A 13,479-nucleotide genomic window follows, 5' to 3' on the forward strand; every position below is an offset into this window, starting at 1 on the left:
TTGGGCTGGAAAAACAATGATAAAAAGTGAATGAAAAAAGCTCTCCCCAACATTTCCCTTCTCTTGGCCATGGTTACACTGCCCTTTCTTTCCTTCTTTTGTCCTTCTACAAAGATTCCAGGGCTCTTTATCCACCATAATATCAGAAGCCAAAAATAACCATCTAATGTGTAAACAGCATTTGTAATGTTGGTAGCTGGAAGAGGTTAAGTATGTTTGCAAGACCTAGTTGATTACACCACAGACTTACCTTGTTTTTTTTTTTCTCTTTTAAAGGCTGTGCTGGACTGTACCACTATCATAGAAGATTTTTTTCAAGACACATCGCAGTTCCATAGTAGAATTTATCAATAGTAGAATTCCATAGGACATTATTTATCAACATCTAACATTACCCAGTGTGAGACTCTGCCAGTAAACCTCAGAGCATTGAGTTCTCCACTGGTGAAGATGGCTTTCTGAAGTCATGAAATCCACTGCTGGGATGCCTGAGAGACAGTGATTGAATCTTGTCTGGAATTAGGCTCTCTGTTAGTGTTGATCTGTGGGAATTATGTGGTAAAAAGGGAAAACTCCTTTACTTTAGTCACTTCGAAAGTTCAAATGTACAGATCTTCAGAAACCCCAGTCTGAAGGATGAAGCAGGTTCTGCTCAAGGAGTTGCCTACGTTTTGCTCCATTCAATCCAAGCAGATAGTCCAACATTTGCCTTCTCTTGGCCATGATTACACTGCCCTTTCTTTCATCTTTGTACTTCTACAAAGATTTCAGGACTCTTAATCCACCATAATATCAGAAGCCAAAATTAACCTTCTAACATGTACAAATCATTTGCAATGAAAGGAGGTGGAAGGGTTTAAGAATGTTTGTAAGACCTGGTTGATTACCACACATAGACATACTTTGTTGTCATTTTTTTTTCTCTTTGAAAGGCTATAGGAGGGGTGTGATGGACTGTACCACTATCATAGAAGATGTTTTTCTTCTAAGGACACTTCTGTAGCGGCAAGGCGTATTTAAAATACAGGAATTAAGTTTGCTGCTCCCTTGCCAGTCCCTCTCTCCCTCATCTCAGTGCAGCTGGATACAGAGAGGCCTTTCCATCTGGTTCACATTTAAGGTGTTTTTCTAGCTGATAGAGTTTCCTGATAAGGAACAGCTCCCAAGGCTGAGATTCACCAGCCACCCTAATAAGTGGTCATCTCTGGCGCCTTACTGTCTGGGAGATTCCATGGGAGAGTCTCATCCCAAGGTTTACAACCCTAAGGTCAGAGGTCACTGTTACTCATCCTCCACCTCAATCAGCCAATCAGGAACTGGTAGGGCAGGGTAACCCCACGTGGGTCTCGAATGCCCGCGGAACTTTAAGCCAATGAACTACTGTAGTTCCTCCAGATAAAACAGGCAGCACAACACCCCGAAAAGGCCCCTCCAGGATGCTCTCAGACTCAGCTCGGACAATCACGTGACGGCCAGTGTGTCCGAGTGCCAGGACTTGACTTTGTTCTAAGAGTCGAGAATGGAGGTTGCCCGGGCGTAACAAAAGGATCCGCCCGAGGTTAGCCCAGCAGCAAGCCTCGTGAACCACCGGTACTCCACCTCCAAAGCTTGCCTGATCAACGAGTGAACTACGGTCGGAACTGTCGACAGCTGAATCTCAGGATTCAGGACTAGCGCTACATCAGGAACGAACTGGTCTTCTTCCCATCTAAAGAGTGTGACTTGCTTGGACTCGCAGTCACTTTCCATGTGCACAAGCTCTGCTAGTTCAGCCGGGACTAACTAGGTCTTCAGAGAGCCCACTGCCTGTGCACAGCAGGAAGAATCTCTCCTTCCTTCTCCCACACTGAACAGGACTGGCTGGCACCAGGCAGGAGGACACCAATCGGATGCAGCAACAGCCTGTCACTGTTCCCTTGTGTCCGTGGGAGATCTGAATCCACACAGATTTGATGAGTATTCAACATTCTGCATTACAGCTCGAGAATTCAATTGTTACCTCAACCTGAGTTTATATCAATTTAATTCCTATCAGTGATGTACTTGCTTGCGAGTATCTAGTGTAGAAGTTGTAATCAAAGCTCATTTACAAAACGGTACACTTGAATGGTATACTGAATGTATGTCCCTATTGGTTTGTAACTCTTCGTTATTGAATATATACCTTTTGTATTCTGCTAACCCTCACTATAAGATCTGTTATGTTTATATGCACATTTTATGTATTAATAAATGTATTGTCATGTATTAGTATTCATGCTGTCACGATTGTAGTCCCTCCCCCTTAAGGGTGCTCCGGTTCTTTCACGTCAGATTTGATTTTGTGCACCTGCCCCCTGTTTCAGCTTTCTTCCAGCCCCCCTTAAAAGCCAGACACCCACTCAGTTTGGGTCTCTGCATTGATTCCTGCATCATGCGAGCGCGGGACCTGGATGCGCCAATGAATTGAGTTATCTACTAGTGAAAATGATTTGCTGAAGTAATGAAATCCATTGCTGGTGGAAACAATGAGGGAGCATGTCTGGGAGACAGTGACTGAATCCTGGCTGGAATCAGGCTGGCTGCTAGTATTGATCTGTGGGGATCAAATGGGACACTTTAGAGTCACCTTGAAAGTGAAAATGAACAGCAACTGGACGCCTTGATAGTCAGTTAGGGGGGATTCAGCTCTCTCATTATAACTTAGCCAATAATTTCTGCTGTTATATAACAATATAGAGATTTTCAGTTTTCTTCTCATCTGTCTCCAGAAAGAATTTTGATAGTGCTAATAACCTTGGATTAGTCTGTTTTCACTTTGTTAAAGAATCTTCCTTCCGTAAGAGGACTAATTGCAACCTGTAACCTGTAAATAAAGACCTTTTCACTCCAGTTCATTTTGTTCTCAGAATATTGCTGACAACACATTGCTTACAGGAAATGGAAAGTGAAATTAAAATTCCCCTTTGCTGCTAATTGTCTATCATTTGCGATAGGAGACCTGTGTACTGAAGAGTTGTTTTACAAAGGACTGAAAAAATGTACTGTAGCAGACATTTATTTAGGTTGTGTAGGAAATTTTGTGAATATGGTGCCTTGCAAAACTATTTGGACATTTAATATTAATATTCCAAAATTTTATTAAACTTAATATCTGAGGTTAAGATATGCTATAGAAAATGTCTGCAAAAACTAAAGAGAAAAAAAATTAAATATGATGATTGACATGTATTCGGGCAGACCTGGCTACCCAGAGAACACAGAACCAGTGACCACAGCCTAGCCATGGAAACTGGACACACACAAACCTGACTGCTCAGACAGGATAGGCTCAGTGACCACAGTCTGGACACAGAAACTGGTCACAGACAGACCTGACTTTCCAGAGAGCACAAATTGTGCTCCCACTGCTAGCAGGGAGAAGCAGAGACAGAGATGCAATTTCTGCGGTACTGATGAAACACTGTACAATTGTTCCACATTGCTATCTGTGGTGTCTCCGGGGGAATAGTTTATGTAAACGAAGGTCGTACTTACACCACACTTTACTGTCCTCCGATCCGTGGCGTTTCTTCCAACAACTGTCTTCCTAATACAGTCCGTAATCCGTTCCCTTAGTCCTGATTCGTTCCAAGTTCCAAAAGTTCGTAATAAAGTCAATCCGCGATGTATCCTAAACCAGTGTCCGTAATCCAGAATCATAAACCTTTCTCCTTGCAGTCGTTCGTTAGCCCGATCCTTAACATCCACCTCTTTCCACTCTTTTCCTCCAAAACGCATTCACCTTACCGGCTTCCACCCTGTTCACTGCCTCCGGGCCACTTATATCCCGGTTCCTGATGCGTCTCAGCTGTGTCTCGTTGTCTCTTAAGGTAGACCCTTTCCATCTACTGGTCAGCCGATTCTTTTTGTCCGCCATCTCGCTAAGGTCCATCTCTAGCATTTTCAGCGTTTCATTTCGGAAGTACCTGTTAGAGATGACCCTTCCCCGTGTCCTCTTACATATCACACAGGTGTTATTCCAGTCTTTCTTAGCTGTAAAAAATGTTATGTAAATTTTTGTTTTTCCAGATATACACTGTCTATTATCTAAAGGGGTTGTTTCCCATTGTTATTGTCTATGAAATGGTCACTTCTTGTACCCTAAATGTTCCCTGAGATTCAGAGATTTTCTCATTCCTGGATTGAGCAGTGAGAATTTTTTTTCCAACTTTTAAGTTCAAATACAGAACAAACACATACAGTATAAACCTTTACAGCATTATATATCTAAAATGGTAAATATGCACGCATGAGCAAAACAAAACCAAAATAGAAAATACATTTTGCTCTGGTCAATAAAAACAACATTTTCAGTTGGAAGCTTTTCACAAGCATGTTTTTCTTCCTTTTTGTTTCTAATTGTTTCTTGCACAACATTTAAGGGAAAGAGAGATGTAGTTGTTTAATAGAGCAGTTGTATATTTCTTTCTCCTATTATGAGTGGCCCTGCCATCATTCTGCTCCGATTACTTCTTGCTATTTATGCGGCAATGGCGATTTAACAGCTCAGGCAGACTGAGTGGAGAAGAGGATCTGTGTCTTCGTAACATCTAATAGAAATTTCTCCTGGAATGTCTCTTAAGTGGTTTAATCCCATTATTTCTTACCTGAGAAATAAAGGATTCTGTCAGGAAAACACTTGAGTTAGAGAAGAGGTATTCACCCATTTTTCATATATTTTAAAGATTTTTTTTTAAAATGACAAAGTCACACACACCACAGGGAACCACCACAGGATATAGGTTGCCACAGGAAATAAGATTTTATAACTGAATCCTACAAAAAATATAAAACAGAGACCTATTGGACATTACTGTAGTTAAAGCTCACCTTAGAAATTGTTGGTGATTGGACAGCAGTCCCGAAAGTCTATTAGCTAAACTGAGACAGAATATGCAGGGTTTTCTTTTGTGTTTTTGTTGATGTTTGTTGTTCTTGTCAACAGCAGTACAGTATGTTACTTAAAATGACCGTTACATTGATTATCTTAAAAAGCAAAATACAGTCTGTATCATGTTATTTGAGGATGGATACACGACAAATAGAAAGTGAAACCGACAACCGAAACTGAGAAACTCATGAATTATTCATCTGTGGGAATGTCCCATGTTTTATACTCTGTTATACTCTGCAGAGTAGGGCAGATAAAAACAAAGTGAAAGAAAGAAGAAAGAAGAGGCGGAGGTAATGCCAATGCTAACCAAAAAAGGTTATTTAATCTCACTAAAACTGATTGGATGATGTGCTAGTGGGCAGTGAGCAGGTGTTTATTAGGAGGAAATAAAAGGATGTTAATTTTTTATCTGCTCTAAGTGAACGGAACAAGCTCACTTAGAAACAACGATAAAGCATCCTAAAGTTAACACTCTCAACTGGGTGGATGAAGAGTCAACTAAATTTAAGAACACAATTGCAGAAATAAACATTGTCCAAAATGGATTTAGACACCTTTAAAACAGAAGATCCGTTTACATGTTTAAGTGATCTCTCCAGTGAAGGTTTTAATGAACTTAATGAAAACCCAACTGCTTCGGATTTGAAAAATAAAGTGGAGCCTGGTAAGTTATTAACATTGAAGAGTATTTACAGAAAGTTAAATTTGAGATTGCCATAAAAGGTTATTAGCTGAGGTAAGACAATTGACAAGTATCAGTAATCATAGCTGTTTTTGATCCGTGATGGAAAAATCAACAGTGCTGTGCTAGTTCATTAGCACTGTATATTTAGCATTTTTACCACAGAATTTAAGCATTTAATCCATGTGCAGTTAACATGGACAGGGGTGGTGTACCAGGACACTTTGATCGCCTCATTTTAACAAGTGAATCATATTGAAGGGTTAAGGGTTAAAAGTGCTACTATATTAACTAGATGAGGATAGGAAAATAGATTTGTTTGGAACTTTGTGTGGGAATGATTAAAAATAAGCAACTCTTTTTCTTTGTCTGTGGTCTGGTAGATTTGTGCCAATGTATGCCTTGGTAGCAAAATGTCATTGTAACTGTGCTAGAAAATTATTTCTTATTTGCAGCAGTCCTTTGATTATGAAAGTTAGACAGTAACCAGAAATGATCAATTTACAGAACAGTCATTGCTGTTGTACTAATGAGAAAGGTACTGTACTCGCATTACTCAGATATTAGAAGTTGCTTTAGATGAAAAGTTTTATGAATTTTAGAAGCAGCAATCTGTTTGTCTGCTAGTCTAAGTCTCTCAGTAAGTAAGTTTGGAGCACAGAAACAAAGTTCAGGAAGTGAATGGTTCAAAATAAATCTAGAACATTTTCACAGGCAAATTGATTCCAAATTAGGTTGTTCGAGAAAAAAACTAAAATTATTAACCAAACATGTAAACTTTTATTCCATACTCAAAAGAAAACAAACACAATGCCAGCTGTGGAAACACAACGTTTTGGCTGACTGCCCTATCTTTCTTACACCCGAAGAAGGCTCCACAGTTGAATCTTTGTGTTTAGTTTCTTCTCTTTTCAGCATTGAAATAAACCTTTACTTGTTCCTTTGCAGCCTACACATGCTGACTAATTGTATTATTAAATGAAGTTTGAGAGGAATAACAGTAACATTTTAGTCTCACCCAGCTGTTTCTAAACATATTTGTTATTTAAACTAACTATTGTCACAGAAGTCAGAAGGGACAAACCGTGGAGAGGCAGGAGAGTGAAAAATACCCCATGCGAAGCACTGGAATGGGGGTTAGCCCGGGCTCAGCCGTGCAAAGAGTTCTGGAGTGACGTAAAGAAACCTATGCCCTCAGGTCATGGATGGAGCCACGACCTGGTGCTAGGCGGGTCTCAGAACATCCGAACGTCAATGCTGAGCGAAGCAGAATAAGTGACCCGGAAATATATCCCAGAGAGAGAGACACCGGAAAGAGAGCAAAGCACAGGAAGCTTGGGACAGGACAGAGAAGCTACAGAGGGCATGACAGTACCCCCCCCCTTCATGGGCGGCTCCAGACACCCAACGAATAAATGAGCTGCACAGCACTGGGGGGAGGAAAAACCTCATTTAACTGAAAGGAAACCAGCGGAAGTCCACGGCTGAGAGCTGCCCCCTCCTCCAGGGTATAAACCTTTATTGGGTAGAGGAAGGGGGGGGGTCAGGTAGAGCTCCGGAGGCTTAAAACAAAAAAAAAGACAAGTACACAAGCACAAACCACAACAAACATAAACCTGGGAGACCGGGGTGACAACAAAAAACAGGTAGGAACCAAAAAGGGGACCAAATAGGAGGGGAAACCAGGAAATGAAAAATCAAAACACAAAAACAAAAAATAAAAAGACAAAAACCTGGGAAAAATACCACAAACTAGGCAAAACACGTTCAACATTCTATCACTGATATCGGAATGAACAACCCGAGGAGAGCCAGGCACGAAACCCGTTCACAGACATGGATGCTCAGAGTGATATCCAGCAATGAGAACAGGAAAGCAGGAAAAAAGCTCAACATTCTATCACTGATATAAAAGTGATCTACCTGAGGAGAGCCAGGCACAGGGCCCACTCACAGGCACAGAAGAATGGAATGATATCCAGCGATGATGACAGGAGGGCCAGATCAACATCCAATCACGGATCCCAGGAGAGACAACCCGAGGAAAGCCAGGTATTCAGGAGTGTATGTCGGAATGGCATAACACAGAATGACCCGCTCACAGACACGGAAGTCACGAGTAGCATCCCGAGATTAGAATAGGAGAACTGAAAAAAAAGCCCAGAGAAAAAGAAAAAACTGCGGCAAGATAAAAAAGCACTGCTGGCGGGGTCGTAGATGGGTCAGCATTCTGTCACGGATGTCGGAAGGGACATACCGTGGAGAGGCAGGAGAGCGAAAAGACCCTATGGGAAGCAACAGGAACGGGGGTTAGCCCGGGCTCAGCAGTACAAAGAGTTCTGGAGTTCTGAACACCTATGATTTTAGCAGGAATTGCGAGTGCTTTGCACATGTCGAACTTCAAGTACGAACTACTACAACAGTTGTAGACATAATTCAATATCACCGGCAAAGTCCAATACCGGCAAGGTCAGAGAAAATCATGTTCACCCAAGGAATTTAGTCTTTGAATGGCTAGCAGGAAAATTCATTTATACTCCCGTTACACTGTCAGCTAAAATATGTTAAAATAACAACACAGATTTGATGGAGAACCTGACAGGAATTATTAGGTTAGCACTGTATATATGTTGATATAATGGTATATTTACTTTAATTTTATATAAATGTAAACAAACATGTTGTATAATCCATTGAAATTTTGTTGCAATTTTAAAATATGTTAGCTGAGGATGCGAGGGGGGCTATTATACCTTGTGAAACATGCAAGACAGCTGTAAAAAGGCTGGTATTTGAATAAAATTGGCGATCAAAGAAAACCACAATTCACGTGGTATTATCATCGAAATCGATGGTCAAATGAAGGATTTGAAGAAATTATGAAAAAAGCAACAGTAATAGCAGAGGAGTTTGGTTGTTGCTTTTCAATTCATTAGATTTCCGTGGAGTCGCGCTGCTACAAACAGCACGTTTGTGCCGGTTTGTGCTGTTGAAAGCAAGATGAAGTTGCAGTCACTTCCGCATGTCATGATACCATTAGATCTGATGACAAGAGCTGAAGCCCCCGGCATTTTCCAAGCCAGCAACGTGAGGAAGATCAGCCCTGTGGAAGGTAGTGTGACCAAGCTGTCTAAGATGCTGGATTTAGGCTACAGTCTTTCTCGGGCGTGGGTTTGAATCCCACCGCTGCCAAATGACACTGTTTTAAGACTTTGTTTCCTCTGATTTGCAAGACGATCAGTAAAAGAGTCTGTTGAGATGCTTCCCAAGGTGTTTAGAGATAGACTTTCTAAAAGACAGGCTGTCAGCTTAACATCAAGGATAAGAGATCACTTATGAGCCAGTGTACATGGTAGTGTGCCGGCAAGTACATTTACTATTGGCTGTGGTGGCGAGCTGCTTTTCTGTGAAACTGTCTGTGAAACTTTTACTTCTTCATGCCGAATCATCAGCAGGGGTAAAGCTTATTAAATCTTTGCGCATAGCGCTCCATCAGAAATACTTTGTCCATGTTCAAAAGCAATCTGGGGGTTTACTTCATGCTTTCACAAAGCACACCTTACAGGAAAGATTTAAATGGGGAATTGATTGTGCTTCTTAATGTTGCTCCTGTGGTTGCCTTGGTTACAATGGTGAACGTTCTTTGACGTTAGGTTCGACTTGTGCAAAACACTTACAATTCCCGCAAATATCATAGGTATTTACGTTTCACTGAGTCTAATCGACGAAATTGAAGCCGTTTTGTTATTCGGTTGTAAAACCCAAAACACTAGTAGCAGTTAGAAGTTTGCTGTGCTTCCAGGATCATTTTCAGCCTTATAAACTGGTTATCAAGCTGCTGATCACTATATTAAGCAGTTGATAGCCTGGAGCTGTTCAGACTGCTCTTGTCATTTCTTTTAATAAGAAGCACCGAACAATTTTAGAAAGCTTTTCAAGTTCTGACATAAATTTGTTTATTTCTGGTCATCAAATGAGAGACTCCAGAATATTAAAAAGTGCTTCGACCTTTAAGTCGTGGTTTTACAAACTAGGGTACTGAGGGAGTGCCCATACATGCTCTGCAATGGGGAAGAAATTGAAATTCTCATCTGTGCTGTGAAGGAGATTCTCAAATGCTTCCATCATATTGCTTTCATGCTAGGATACAAGTGTGTATAAGTGTTTGGTTTTCATTGATTCTTGTTGAAGAATTGGGGATTTACGGTGAAAGAATCAGTATCCTCGGAATGCAAAAGCTTTGCTTCTCAGCAATCGTAAGGATCCCGAAGACAGGTCTATGTAGAGCAGTGTGATGATTTGTATTAAAAAGACACCGAGTGCTCAAGGTGACACCTTCCTTTACTATTGAAACTTTGAATCTTAGGAGTACATTTAGAAAGTACAGAAAGAACAGTTGTGTTAAAGCATTTTACGGTGAGTGACGCAGTGGAAGCGTTCAGGTCACATAACCCAGACATATATGGGTCAAATTCATCCTCTGCTATGCTCGGTTCATGAGCACACCCTAGATTCACTGAAATGTGAGAGAAGACTCCCTTTCCCTGTGTTTATTAATGCTCCGTTTTGAGTTTCTCTCTTCGCTTCACACTTATGGTACTCTCTAATCTTTAATAATATCCTGAAAGGGAAAGAAACAGAGGCACATTTAGATAGCCTTTGCTTTGTGAATTAAGAACTGTTTGGGGTGTCTGTAATCAAGGCACGATTTTACGGTAAAGTATGTATTCAAATGTGTAAGACCGAAATATAAAAGCTGCACCACAGTGTACTGTACTGTGTAACTGTTCTGCATTTTTAAGATCTGCAGTTTTCTACGCATCTTGGATTCTTTTCATTTCTTTTAATTGAATGTCTTCTTGGATTTCTTACTCTCCCGCTTGATTTGCAATATGCGCATCAAACCTCCCCACTGAATAAAACAGCTTCATGTGCCACAGCATTCCACAGTAAATAAGGTTTGCACCATGTATTATGCAACCCCGAATGAAATATTTAAGTGTTGGCTCCAATGTGAGGAATTTAATGAAACCTGAAAAAGAAATGCATACAGAAAATGTCAGCAATTCAAAGCATGTAGGCAGCATGAATAAAACAATGCAGAGCTCAGTAAAAATAATCTGAAGCTGTAATTCCCTTTATATCCTGAGCAGTGCGCTCTGACACGGTGGCTGTGCAGAAGAAAATGAGAAATCCCAAACTTTACCCACCTCATTGCTGTTACTGCTACTCCTGCTTCAGGAGCTTTAAGATTCTCCTGACATCTGATTGTCTTGCATCTAACATTAAGAGAATTTCTCTGCTGGCCTCGAGACGCTAACTTGCAACTTTCCAGGCACAGGCACAGATCCCTAGCCACCGCACCACCCCATATATTATAGATGGTACTACAGCGCTGAGCTCACTCTGGTGCAGTACAGCAATGTGAGAGGAAGGGCAGTAACGCAATGGATAACGCAGATCAAAAGATTGTAGGTTCATCTCCTGCTTGACTCGTGTTGCTTTTAAACCTATCAGGCTCCTCAGTAATAAATGTCCTCTGTGTAAGTGAACTGCACCTGAGAGCTATAGAACGACACATTGGGTCAATTGCAACAAACTTTCGAAAGGAGCACACAGCTGCGGACTAGTTTACACGGTTCTATCTAGAGATCATCTCCAGCTCTGAGCTCAATTGCAACGAAAAACCATGTGGAACAAACCTGGAGAGCAGCTGAATTTATGCTCCGGTTTCAGCACTTTTGTTTTTTTCTAATTAACACTAACTGCAGGGGTTCTGAATCAAAACTTTTCAATTATTCTGATCAATGTGTTAATATGTAGGTCATTATTGTTATTTTTTCAGTCTCGTTCAAGTATATAACTGGAAATGGATATTTTAATTTAGTTATTTCCAATTCAACAACAGCATATATTTTAAAATATTGCAGATGTGGGTAAGTTTGCTCTCAAAAGCAGGAAACTTAGAACAGGACTTAACTTCCGCATTCAATTTATTGATGATTCTTTGATACGCACTGAACCTTTTTATTTTTAGCTTGAACAGAGAAAGCTATAAATGGGCCTGAATCAAGTATTCAGAATCACGTGGATCAGAAAATTGTAGATCTGACTCCTGCCTGGCTTGTCAATCGGGCTCCTCAGTAATAAATGTCCTTTATGTAAGGGAACTGCATCTGACAGCTATAGAACCACACATTGGGTCAATTGGGTCAAACTTTTGAAAGGAGCACACAGCTGCGGACTAGTTAACCAGGTGTTAACCATACTGTCTGGAGATCATCTCCAGCTCTGAGCTCAATTGCAACGAAAAACCGTGCAGAGCAAAGCTGGAAAACAGCTGAACTTGTGCTCAGGTTGCAGCACTGTTGTTTTTCTAATTAACACTAACTGCAGGGGTTCAGAATCATAGCTTTTCAATTATTCTGGTCAGTATGTTAATATGTAGGATATGAGGTATGTGGGTATATGTAATATCATAATCTTTTTTTTTGTCTGTCCAAGTATATAACTGGATATTGTCGATAATTTAGTTATTTCCAATTAATTATTCCATATATTTTAAAATATTGCAGATCTGGGTAAGTTTGCTCACAAAAGCAAGAAACTTAGAACGGGACTTATACAAAGAGACTTTGTTTATGTTTTTTTTTCTTATACTACATTGACCCGATGGTGTGCTTAAGTCTTCCATAAAATGTCCATAGAAGAGAAGGGTTTTGCTGCATTAACTTTTGGGTTATGGGCCCAGCACGCGTCAGATGCGCCACTCTGCTGTGTGATGAGAGTGTCAACACAACTGTTCTTTCTATGCCTCTTAAAAGTACACCTGAGATGAAAAGTTGCAATGGTAAAAGATGTCACATTAAGCACTTGGTGTTCTTTAGTACAGATCTTCACACTGTGCTCTACATAGACATGCCTTCAAGATCGCTGAGAAACAGAGCTCCTGCTTTCCGACACTACTGATTCTTTAATTGTAAATCATCAAGTCTTCAACAAGAATCGGTGAATAGAAACCCAAACACATATTCACATCAGTGTCCTAGTCTAATAACATTATGATGTAAGCATTAATGAATCTGTGTGATCTTGTGTTATTTTTCTTACCATAAGAACCATAAAATTGTTTCCAAACTCGTCGGGATCGCAGGGAGTAAATTCAGATTAATCCATTGGGATTGTACTGGATTTGATTGAGATTTTGAAATGTTCCTTGCAAAGTTATTCAATTTTGCTTGAACTTTTAATAAAAAGGTGATCTGGAACTTCTTAGCTTAAAATCTCTAATGTTGCTGTCACTAAACTTGGACGTGATGTTCCAAAGTTGTGTAGTGTGATTTTATTCTTCAAGAATTCTCGCTGTGTGAGCCTTTACTGTGACATGAGATTTCGTTTACATTATCTACATGGAGTATGTATGAGTACATATGATTATGAGTAAATATAGTGAAATATAAACATATCAAATGCAGATGAACATTACAACAAGAAATCATGTTAAAATCTCATGGTAAACCAAGGTTTGAGTTTTACAACTTCAAGTACAACAATTTCATTACAAAAAGAGCAGGATGAAGACATTAAACACAAAACAGACACATTAAAATACAGAATCAGGTATTTAAATTGCCACCTGGGCAGAAATGTTACTGGGTGTTAACAGGTGAGAACAGTCCTGTGACACATCATTCATTCTGACAATGGAGCAGCAGGAGGTGAAACTCTGGACAGAAACTGCAGACAATGGAGCAGCAGGAGGTGAGACTGCAGACAAGGTAAAGGAGCAGGTAAAGGTTTATTCCATAGTGAAAATAAAAGAGACACAATGTTTTGGCTTTGGTGCCTCCTTCATGTATGAGGGACAGCTGATAAATCAAAC

Source organism: Lepisosteus platostomus, chromosome 5, assembly GCF_059453375.1.
Source record: "Lepisosteus platostomus isolate fLepPlt1 chromosome 5, fLepPlt1.hap1, whole genome shotgun sequence".
NCBI lineage: Eukaryota > Metazoa > Chordata > Actinopteri > Semionotiformes > Lepisosteidae > Lepisosteus > Lepisosteus platostomus.